Source organism: Pan paniscus, chromosome 13, assembly GCF_029289425.2.
Source record: "Pan paniscus chromosome 13, NHGRI_mPanPan1-v2.0_pri, whole genome shotgun sequence".
NCBI classification, from domain to species: Eukaryota; Metazoa; Chordata; class Mammalia; order Primates; family Hominidae; genus Pan; species Pan paniscus.
This window is the reverse complement of record NC_073262.2, coordinates 90773995-90786553: the sequence shown is the minus strand read 5'-3', so window position 1 is coordinate 90786553 and position 12559 is coordinate 90773995. Positions and strand designations below refer to the sequence as shown.

The 12559-nt window shown below is 36.4% G+C and overlaps 1 long non-coding RNA gene across 1 annotated transcript in view; it reads left to right on the top strand.

Annotated features, from left to right (window-relative positions):
- The window catches only part of LOC134728741 (uncharacterized), a 74373-nt gene extending 62913 nt beyond the window's left edge, over positions 1-11460 (top strand). The window contains exons 3-4 of the long non-coding RNA XR_010109525.1: positions 4229-4291; positions 7790-11460. This is a non-coding gene — a long non-coding RNA (uncharacterized LOC134728741). The remainder of the gene's footprint in view (positions 1-4228; positions 4292-7789) is intronic.
- The last annotated feature ends 1099 nt before the right edge of the window (positions 11461-12559 follow it).

The following is a 12559-nucleotide window of genomic DNA, read 5'->3' as shown; positions in this document are numbered from 1 at the left end:
TGTAGTATGACCCTGGCTTGCTTTCTTGCATCAATATTGCAATTTTAAAACTAAAACAATTTTAAGAAAGCATTCTAAGAGATACCATCTCAGTTTTCTTCGTGGATCTTACCTTCTTGAGGCAATGGTAGGAGTAACCCTGAGCTATATAGATTCCAAGAGGCAGAGGAACTGATGGAGGGACCCTTAAGGAATCTAGAAACTCCATGGAGAGTATTATTTCGTTGCTAGAAACTGCAGTGTGTTTGTGATTTTCAACCACAAACACATGCTGTCTGGGCTCAGGACCTCAGAGGTAGGTGTAGGAAACTTTAATAATATATTAAACTACTTTGGAGAGCTCCAGAATCCTTCCACTTATTCAGTTTCTGATATGAGTCAAGAATACAACTGAGGCTGGGCACGGTGGGTCACACCTGTAATCCCAGCACTTTGGGAGGCTGAGGCGGGCGGATCACGAGGTCAGGAGATCGAGACCATCCTGGCTAACACGGTGAAACCCCGTCTCTACTAAAAATACAAAAAATTAGCCGGGCGAGGTGGCGGGCGCCTGTAGTCCTAGTTACTCGGGAGGCTGAGGCAAGAGAATGGCGTGAACCCCAGGGGGCGGAGCCTGCAGTGAGCCGAGATCACGCCACTGCACTCCAGCCTGGGCGACAGCGAGACTCTGTCTCAAAAAAAAAAAAAGAATACAACTGAGCCAGGTTCTGGGGTTTTGAACTTGGAGTAGGGGAGACAAATAACTAAAAAGCACTATTGTTCTCATGGGGTATCCTCTTTAGGGCCTCTTTTTTTCAGCTTCCCCCAATTTATATGGCTACTAATATTGTTTGGTTCTGCGTCCCCGCCCAAATCTCATGTTGAATTGTAATCCCCACGTGTCAGTGGAGGGGCCTGGTGGGAGGTGAGTGGATCCTGGGGGCAGATTTCCCCCATGTTGTTCTCGTGATAGTGAGTTCTCACGAGATTTGGTGGTTTAAAAGTGTGGCACTTCCCCCTTCACTCGCTTGCACTCTCTCCTGCTCCCACATGTGAAGATGTGCTCACTTCCCCTTCCCCTTCTGCCATAATTGTAAGTTTCCTGAGGCCTCCCCAGCCATGCAGACTTTGAGTCAATTAAACATCTTTTCTTTATGAATTACCCAGTCTCAGGTAGTTATTCATAGCTGTGTGAGAATGAACTAATACAGCTACTCTTCCATATCCTGTGGCTTCTGCATTAATAATCCTTCTCTCAGAAGAAAAGAACCCAGAACTCCCTATCCCTCACCTCACCCCTTGCATTAGAACACATGGAATGAAGCTGGGGCCTAAGAGTAGGTTAATAGAGAGCACACTGCTGCACCTGCTTCCAATCAACAGGCACTTGAGACTCCTAACTCCTTATGGGTTGTCTCTCTCAGCTCACCAGAATTTCCGGAGCCCAAGAGCTGTGCTCATTTAGACTGAAGGAGAAAAAGCAGGAATTAGGGTTACGATTAAAATCCCTTTTTATATGAGATATTAAAGGAATGTCATCTTTTCTCTTTTTTCTCTTATTTTACCCCAGATAGTTAACATAAACCTTTCTGCTCTGACAAAGATTTACTACTCTGATAAGTGCATTTCATTTTTAATCTAAAATGTTCCTTAATGAAATAACTGACTAGTGTCAGAATGAAGACACTTTAGGTTTTATTGCTATATCTTTTGATTTATCTACTTCTAGCTGTGACATTGATTGATGTTTATAAAATCCCTAAGCCTCTACTGGCAACTATGCTCTTTATCTTAGAGCATATAATCAAAGAGGTGTGAGTAAAATTACGTAGGAAGAAAAAATTTCTTGACTTTAAAGAAAAAATTGTGTTAATAATGGCAATTTATATGCAAGGGAAACATTTGAGCAAACAGAATTTTTTTCTCTGATGTTTTTAACCCCAAACTTTGTTTTGTTTAATTTTTTTTGCTTTTGCTTTCTAGCCTGCCAGTTGGCTACATGGGTATATCTTAGTATCCATGTTATTGTTAGCACAATCATAGATCACTATTTGATTGACTCTGACTGTTATTCCACATGGTAATAGCTGTGTGATTGTAGCCTTGTATTAAGAATCTAGTCATTTTATATTCTTAGAAGTTCTGAGATAAAGCATTGAAAGGTCGGCTAAGCATCAATCATTTAAAAAGTTGATAGTTGCATTAGTGGTATTCTTAATAGAGTGTTCTTTTGAAGACACACTTGTGATCATATACCACCTAGATATTAAAAGCACAGCTATTGGATAAATGTACTGACAATGAAATTCCAACAGCTATAAAAATATAAGCCCCTTATCAACAGCCAAATAAACTAAATTATGTTCTCGGTTAGGTCATTTGTTTTCCTGTTCATTCATTCCAGAATTTGGAGCCAAGTATCTAAATAACATTGCAACAGAGCCATACAATTATAGTCAGTAATAACATTCTTAAGATAATTAGGTGAAAATCTATTTGTGGTAAGTTGTAACAAAGCATAATTATACTGAATTTTAGGATAGGTAGAATATAAACTTAAAGTTTTCTATTCTCTTTCAAATTGATGTGATAACAAATAGGAGAGGCAACTTGAAGTTCTGGATTATAGTTAGGACCTGATTGCCAGTTAAGCCTGGACTTGAGTTATGCCCTGGTTGTAAACTCCCTCCTCTCCAAGCCTCATTTAAAAGTATTGGAGTAACTCTGGGAAGTCCTGTGAAAAACTGGGCAAAGCGATGAACTCTGATCCATACTTACTTTCTGATAACCAGGTTACCCCAAGATGGTCAGATTATTCTGCTCTTCAACGAGAAAAATACCTAGTTTCTATCGAATAATAATCACTTGATAACTATTGGTTCTATATTCATTTCCACTTTTCCTTATTCTGAGGACTTATTTCTTTACTTCAATTTAGCTCTGGAAAGAGAAGGAAGAGCCATCTTAAATTACCACTCTTGGCGACTTTTCTGGACAGTTGATAACTACATGGTAAATTTCAAATGCCATACATCAAGAATCCTGAAAACTGGAGCTAACCCAAAGTCCTGTAGTTTGGACTCTGGAGGCCACTAAGATAACTGATGGTGTTACTTTTATAAAACTCCCTCTCAAGCAGCCAGTCATGAATCAGGAAGATGGGAATGTCAGGCTACCAGGACGTTCAAGTCTGCCAGATTACCAGATAAGTTGAGCCATAAAGAGGAAAAAAATCCACACGTTAGGGGATAGAAAAGATAGTTTATAAGCCAGGAACATGTAAAACCACAGATGATATTGATAACTTCTCAGAGAGTGGTAGCAGAAAACTACATGTTGTTAGAGTCAGGAAATTGTTGGAGATATGAAAAGGAGGCAGAACAGTACAGCATAGAATAAATTTTGCAGGTAGTTATTTGCCTGCATTTTATATTCTTTTTATTTTTTCTGCAGTCTTCTGTACTTCCTATAGGATGCCAATTGTGTATGCTCCCAGATTCTATGGGATATCTCATTTTGCTAGACTGCCAGGATTTGAATCTTGGCATGGCAAATTATTAGTTGTATAACCCCTATTCAAGAGTCTTAAATAGTTTTATATAGAAACTTAAGGTACTTTGTTTCCTTCTCTGTGAAATGGGTAAAATGATAATGTGTCCCTCATAGAGTAATTATAGGTGTTAAGTGAATAATTAATCAGGTAAATAATTTAGAATAGTGCCTGGCTCATCATAAGTTTCCAATAAGTGGTGGCTATCATTAATATTTATTATTGCTGTTAATAGCTCCACTAAAGGATAGGTACTCATTGACACATCATGAATTAATATTAAAAATGTTTACCAGTCCTGTATTATTTACCAAAAATATTGTTTTGCTTACCCTGTAATGATGAAAGTGATCACCATTAAGAAAATTTGGTGATTCATTTAAAAATTATTTATTGCGTATCTATTAAGAAATACATTATGAAAAATGTGGAAGGAAGATTTTAAAAAATGAATAAATAAGAAACAATGCTCAAAGACATTATTTCTTGCAATTTAAGAGCCAATCATTATTATTTTAAACAAAAGCTACGAGTGAGAAGTGTTCTATAAAATAAATGCAGAGAAACTTTCTTTCAGATAGTGTAATATCAGAAAAACAAGTTTCATAACAAGAAGGGTATATTCTTAAACATGTATAGATTTTTCCAATTTATGTTGTGCAAAATATTTCATAGATTTCAAGATTTGTATTTTGTCAGTTTCTAGGGGTCGCTTAATAATGATGTGGATTCATTAAGGAGAAATCAAAGTCACCCATAGAGGTAAGTTAAAAGTCTTAAAAATAAGTCCTGTGAGAAAAGCCAAAAGATTGAGATTATTGAGTTGGAAGAACTGATACTATAGTATGAATTAAAAAGTAAGCAAAGATTCCTTCAACAGAGATGATAGCCAGTCGTTGGCTTCACTGAGGATTCAACAAGAAATCAGGCCTTGAACAGGGTTCTGTACATAAAAAAAGTTCAGTGAGCAAAGTAAGTTCACTGACAGCAGTATGGAGGATTTGGGTCATATCTCTGACAGTGATTTCTTTTAAACACTGAGGAGACTGGAAGTACTTTCAGCTTAGAACTGATAAATTCATCAACAATTAGAATGTTTACAGTTGGCAATAACTAAAAAGCCAGCTTGAACTTGCCTGATTTACTGGCTCTTGTAACAGAAGCAGATCATGCAAAGCCTGATCTAGTGGCTCAATGACGTCACTAAAAGCCTCATTTCTATCTCTGTGATTTACCTTAAAAGATACTGGCTTCATTTTAGGTGGAGACCAATGCTTCTAGGGCTACAGTTTTGTCTAGTTATACTCAGGGTAGAAGGAAACAGGAAAAAGAAGTCTTGATTGGATTAACCCAAGTAACTTGCTCCAAAAATGGAGCTGAGAAGATTCAGTTTCCCTTCTTCAATAGAAACCTGGAACCCTTAGGAAAGAGTTAGAGTCAATGCCAACAAAATACTAACAAATGCTCCATCCAGGTCGTATTATGCAGAAATGAATTTTAATTTTTGTTCAGTAGTTTTAGTAAAATTGTATGTAATTTAAAAAAGAGAATTAGATAAACCCCTACTCTTGCTGCAAAGGTATATTAATGTACTCTATGATTGAACTCTAAACCTGTGGCAAGCTAAAGGGTTTAATGGAAATCTGAAAGATACTATCAGGAGACCTGGGGTCTAGCCCTGTCTCCAGTACTTGCTAATAGTCAAAATTCACCAAGTCATCTATTTTTTCATTCCATTCTAAAATGAATATCAGCTTTTGCCTTTTCTCCTTACCAAATAGTATTTATCAAGTGAGGTAATATATGAGAAATACTTTGTAAACTATATCATTCTATCTAAAATTAAGAAATATTGTTGTTCTAACTAAACATTAGAATTTTGCCATTGTCTAGTCTAAAGATTACCTTGAAATGTATTTTTTAAGAGCTTGCTGCACTAATAATATAGCTTGTCAAGGTTTATTTCCTATGAGTTGTTGGAGACATTCACTTCCATAAATGAACTCCAAATGTAGTTACTAAATGTATTGTGCTACTGTTAGTTTTTTAAATAAATTTATAATTATTAATAAAAACCACACTGGCCGGGCGCGGTGGCTCACGCTTGTAATCCCAGCACTTTGGGAGGCCGAGGCGGGCGGATCACAAGGTCAGGATCAAGACCATCCTGGCTAACACGGTGAAGCCCTATCTGTACTAAAAATACAAAAAATTAGCCGGGCATGGTGGCGGGTGCCTGTGGTCCCAGCTACTCGGGAGGCTGAGGCAGGAGAATGGCGCGAACCCAGGAGGCGGGGCTAGCAGCTAGCCGAGATCGTGCCATTGCACTCCAGCCTGAGCAACAGAGCAAGACTCCGTCTCAAAAAAATAAAAATATAAATAAATAAAAAATAAAAACCACACTATGTATTTCCTCTTTAGAGGGGATTTTAGTGCCTATTCTTGCATCTTGTTACTTTCGTTCTTTGTGTTAGGTTTAAAATATAGCACAATGGGAAAGGTTAGAGGTAGGACTCTTCTTCAATAAAGGTTTTTCCATAATTCAGAGCTTAAGAAATGAACCAGTGTCATTGTCTAACTGAAGTTCAATACCAAATAATTCACAGAAAGGTAATGAGCCATTTTAGACTGCTATTTGAATACAATCTAGTTATATAAAGCCATATAATTTGTATTACAATATATTTCCATCATTTCAAATTTTAGTTTGAAAAATTTGCTTTTTAAAATCATTTTAGGCATTATAATTTATAAAGTATTAATTTAAAGGATTATTCTTAGAACTGTTACTGGATTATTCTTAGAACTGTTACTGGCAGTTGTTAAAAATGGACCAGGCCTAGATTTCTATTTGTCTCTGCTTACCTATGCCCCATTGCCTCAATATCTTATCCCCCCAATTCAGGTGATGTTAAAAATATGTCCTTTATATTATGCAATTATGCTTTAAAAAGTTAGAAATTATTATGTTTCTATTTGACATTCACCACTCTGTATTAGCTCATTTCAAAAAGACAAATGCTAGAATTCATTCCTTCTTTATGCCTTAACCTTTATTATGTGCAAGATATTGTACTAAATGAGTGTAGATATTAAATTTTATAAGAATCATTCCTACCTTTCTGGCTTTCAAATCAGCATAGATATAAGACACAATTATTTTCAAGATATGTGATAAGAGTGGTAGCAAGCACAGGGGAAGTGAGGACAAACTCTGAGGAAGCAGGCATTGTTTCCATTTTTAACACATGAGAAAGAGCTCTTGCAGACAGTAGATGTTTATCTGGGCAGATTCATATGTGGCAATCTGAGTGGAAAGTGTATTCTCAACTGAGAGGAGGTTATGAGCACCTTCAGAGGCAGGAAGATATGTTGAATGTCGGTGTGGACTCACCAACTGGTCACCAGCTGGTTTAATTTGGCCTTCAGAGATATTTTGTTTGTTCTGAATCATAATTAAAATTCTTTAGAATTATTGCCAACATTAAAAAGCAGGAAAGTTCTCTGTTTCCAGTTTCTTATGAAAACGTGAAGATTTATCTACATTCCATATTCTGACATTCTTATAGCCTCACACAACAATTATTTAGAGCTGAGAAGCTGCTGCTTCACTCAAAGGGAGAAATCACCTTTCTTCTCTAAAACAAAGGGTTTCTTCTTTCGTTTAGGTTACTTGATTCAGTTCTGTAATTGAGTTAGCTGTCCCTAGCCAGGATTACAAGGTTAATTCTGTGTGATGGAGTCTGATTTAGAAAGTATTTGAACTTGTAAAATATATTGAAAATAATATATGTTCCATAAAGAAAAATATCTTGAATTCATTGCTATATGGAGATTAAAGATGAAGTTTTCTTTAGATTTAATTGAATTTGTATTTTAATTTATATTGTGTTAATTAACACTAATAATCAAAATGGAACCTTGTTTTTTTAAGCTCCATTGTTAAACATAATTTAATTAATTAGTCAGAAAACATTTTTAGGATGTCAACAATTTCAGATTTGAGATAATATTTAACCAGTTTGGTACATTTCATACTCTTGATTGGTTGACCAAATATGTGTTTAATGTGAAGATATTGGGTAAGCTATGCTTTTATAATCCAAAATTTGTTATAAAAGGAAAATGGGGAGTTTCACATATCTTCAAATATTTTCACGCCAAAACAAAACGAAATGAAACAAAAACACCACTATTTTTCTCCTATTTCTCAGCATCAGGAGACCAGAAAGAAATTTAGACACAATTAATCTCTTTCAGGATTAAAAAAAAAAAAAAGAAAGAAAAAGAAAACAAACTGTGGGGAGTTGGCCTGCATTTGATCGATTTTGTCTTGTGGATAGACTCTGACGAGATTATCTTGCCTGCTGTTTCTTTAAATGTGCAACAGTGAAGGATCATGAAGAGCAGCATGGACTAAATCTAATGGATTGGTAACCAAATGTTAACTCCACAGACATGATTAATAAATATTTAATGGGTAAAAATAAGTGAATGTAATAATACATTGAAGCCAATAAGTTCTACTGCTGGCTTAGAGATTATCAAGACAGAGTTTAAGTAAAAATGTTCTACTCAGTATTCTTTCCTTTTTTTCTCCTTCCTTTCTTCCCTTCCTTTCTTTTAAATATTTGTAGAAAATTAAGTTTCTCTGTAATTCTCATAGTTAATGTAGGGCAGTGTTTGTTTTGTTTGTTTTTGTTTTTGTTTTGAGACGGAGTCTCGCTCCATCGCCCAGGCCGGAGTGCAGTGGCGCCATCTTAGCTCACTGCGACCTCCACCTCCCGGGTTCAAGCGATTCTCCTGCCTCAGCTTCCTGAGTAGCTAGGATTACAGGTGCCCACCACCACGTCCGGCTAATTTTTGTATTTTTTTTTTTTTTTGAGACGGAGTTTCGCTCTTGTTGCCCAGACTGGAGTGCAATGGCGCGATCTCGGCTCACAGCAACCTCCGCCTCCCAGGTTCAAGCCTTTCTCCTGCCTCAGCCTCCGGAGTAGCTGGGATTACAGGCATGCGCCACCACGCCCGGCTAATTTTGTATTTTTAGTAGAGACGGGTTTCTCCATGTTGGTCAGGCTGGTATCGAACTCTGGACCTCAGGTGATCCGCCCGCCTCGGCCTCCCAAAGTGCTGGGATTACAGGCGTGAGCCACCGCGGCTGGCCTGTATTTTTAATACAGAAAGAGTTTCACCATGTTGGCCAGGCTTGTCTCGAACTCCTGACCGCAAGGGATCTGCCCACCTTGGCCTCCTAAAGTGTTGCGATTACAGGCGTGAGCCACCGCACCGGGCCAGGGCAGTGTTTTACATATTACTCTTACAAAACCAAATTTGCTTTAATTAGAAACTAAACCTTTCATCTTACAATATGTAAGTTAAGTTATTCTAAAGTTCAAATATGATTTTCACATGTATTTGATGTGTAATCTCAGGAACAACTACTTAGAATAAATTTCAAATTAGTAATATATAGTAATCAACTGCAATTAGTAATTTGTTTAGCTTTTTATAACTCATAATGTACTGTAACTCACAATATTAGCTGTCCTTTTCAATGCTTAACCAGAAAAAGTAGTTATTTATTCTAAATAAATAAGCCCCCTTTTTAGTATAAAATTCAATGCCATGCAGATGTCACTGCCTACTCTTAAATTGTTCCACGATTCTCATAAATTATGTATTTAATTTGTCCACCAGGTCATTGTTGAGATGTTCTCTGTAATTAGTGAAGATATTTAATATCCTTAGATTTTTTCAATGTTGAAAAAGCTATTATTTAATATTTTCTGTGTGTCAGATATTTTTCTAATCATTTTACATGAATTACTTTTAAAATAATCTCCAAAACTTTATGATTAATTTACCTTTACTAACTATGTACATGGGGAAAAAGAAACATGGAGAATTTAACTTGTTTGATAGGGACAAACAGTAAGTAGTGGAACAGGATTTAATTCCAGGTGATCCAGCTTAGAACCCATGCTCTTCACCTCTAAATTCTGGTAGTGCAGACTAGAATGATCTCCTCAATCGTATGCTAGTGCCGATGAGGCTGACATGCTTTTTCTTTCTCAGAAGTACTAAAAATCCAAATGTTATGCTGAGCTAACTCTGCAAAGCAATTTTTAATATTCTCTGTTCTTAACAGTGATGTGTGAAGGACTCATAATACACCTTTTTTCTGATGTGCCCTCTGCTACGGGTTAGCAGGAAATGTTAGATTATTCTAGAAATAGGTCACAGTTGAAAACAATAAAGAAACATTCTTTAGTTCTAAATTATGCCTATTGCCATAACTGAGGCGCAAGAGAGGACAAGACACTTGACCACAGCCAGATAAGTAATAAGTGGTGGACCACTGGCATGTTTCCCCTAATTTTGAGAAGACTCTGGGAGGTTTATAACAGCCTGGTAAGGGAATCCAAGAGACCTCCAACATCAGACTTTCTAACATCTGAGATTGTATAAAGGATGCTCAGCAGCCTGCCTGAGGAATTTTGAATATACTGTATGATAGAGGCAACACTTTGAAATGGCCAGTGACAGGATCAGTCAGGACACCTGTACTTTCAGCAGGCAGAGGGGTCACCCTGAGCCAGCCACATAACTACGCATTTTTATAGACAGATCCTCACATATTAGTTGACTCTCCTTCCTTTCAACACTGTTCCCAAAATGGCACAAGTGAATTCTGAATGAGGAAAGGACTATAGTATTTGAAATAATAGTGAGTGAGAAATTTTCACAATTAATGGCACATACCAAACCAGATTTAGCAAGCTCAGAAAACCCAAGGAGAATAAATACTTCAAACCAACAAACCAAAAAACAACAAAAATTCAACTAAGGATTTTTTTTTTTTTTTTTTTTTTAAGAGTCTTGCTCTGTCAACCAGGATGGAGTGCAGTGGCATGATCGTGGCTCAGTGCAGCCTAGACCTCCTGGGGCTCAGGTGATCCTCCCACATCAGCCTCCTGAGCAGCTGTGCACCACCAGACCTGGCTAATTTTTTTTTCTTTTGGTAGAGATGGGTTTTTTCCATGTTTCCCAAGTCTTAATCTCCTGGGCTCAAGCAATCTGCCTGCCTTGGTCTCCCAAACTGCTGGGATTATGAGTGTGACCCATCACACCTAGCAGAAAAAAAAAAAAAATCATATTTACACTGTAAAAGACAAAGAGAAAGTCTTGAAAAGAAAATTATATCCAGTGAAAGTATCCTCCAAAACCAAAGAAGAAATACTACTTTCTTATACAAGCAAAACCTGTGGAAATGCATCACTTGCAGATGCTGCCTCAAAGAAACGCTAAAAGTTCTTCAGGCAGAAGGAAAATGATACTGGTCAGAAACTTGGAACTACATATAGAAAGAGAGAGTATCACAAAAGAAATAAAGGTAAAATAAAATTGTGTATTTTTCTTATTTTTTTATTGCTCTAAAAGATAGCTGTTTGAAGCTGTAATAGTAGCAACATATAGCTAATTACAGTGTATGGATAAACATGACATAAGTATGGATAAGAGAGACAGCAATGTCACCAGGTCGAGAGAGAGGACTGAGAATACTGTTATGAGATTCCCACACTACACAAGACATGGTATAGTATTCTTTGAAGGTGAGTTCAAATTATTTTAAAGTGTGCTGTAAAGCTTAGGGAAACTACTAAAAATATTTTTAAAGGATTGTAAATGATACAGCAAGAAGGAAGATAAAATTGAATCATATAGAATGTTCAATTAAAACTAGAGAAAGCATAAAATGTGAGGGGGAAAAAAAGAAAAAGTAGTTGTAGGTATCATTTTACATTCCCACCAATCTGTTATGAGAGGTCCAGTGGCACCACATCCTTGCCAATACTAGGAATGATCAGTCTTTTGAAATTGAGATACTGTATTAGGTGAGTGGCTCATTGAGCTTTTATTTTTTCTTTGATGTCTAGTGATATTTTAGGATTATTTCATGTGCTTGTTTACCATTTATATTTCTTCTTTTGTGAAATGTATGTTTAGAGCTTCTCTCTTCATTAAAAGTTATTTCCTTTTCTTATCGTTGAGTTTTGGAAGTTCCTTATATATTTGTAGATATAAGGCCTTTATTAGATCTGGATTTGCAAATATTTTTTCTAAATCTGTGGCTTATATTTCCAATCCATTAATAACATTTTTGGAAAAACAGAAACTCTTAGTTGTGTTGAATTTACCAATGTTTTCTTCTTTTATGCATTATGTTTTTGGTGTTGTGACAGACATTTTTGCTAAAACCAAGATTACATTTTGTTCTATCAGTCCATTTTATGGACTTTCAATTCTATTCCACTTTTCTATCTTGACACCAAAACCACCATGCCTTGATTACTTACCTTGAAAATATATCTCTACATCAGCCATTTAAGTTCTCCATTTTTTCCCCAAAGTTATCTTGGTCCTTCTAGGGTTTTTTTTGTGTTTTGAATTTTCATTTGAATTTTTTAACTTTTATTTTAAGTTCAGGGATACATGAATAGGTTTGTTATATAGGTAAGTAGCATATTATGGGATTTGGTGTACAGATTTCATCACCCAAGTAATAACCATAGTAGCCAATGGTAGTTTTTTGATCCTCACCCTCCTCCTACTCTCCAACCTCAAGTAGGCCCTGGTGACTGTTCCCTTCTTTGTGTCCATATGTACTCAATATTTAGCTTCCATTTATAAGTAAGAACATGCAGTATTTGGTTTTCTCTTCTTGTGTTATTTCACTTAGGATAATAGCCTCCAGCTCCATTCATGCTGCTGCAAAGGACATGATCTTATGCTCTTTTATGGCTGCACAGTATCCCATGGTGTATATGTACCATGTTTTCTTTATCCAGTCCACCATTGATAGGCTTTTAGGTTGATTCCATGTCTTTGCTGTTGTGACTAGTGCTGCAATGAGCACATATGTGTGTATATCTTTAAGACAGAAAAATTTATATTCCCTCGGGTATACACTCAATAATGGGATTGCTGGGTCAAATGGTAATTCTTTTTTAAATTCTTTGAGAAATCATC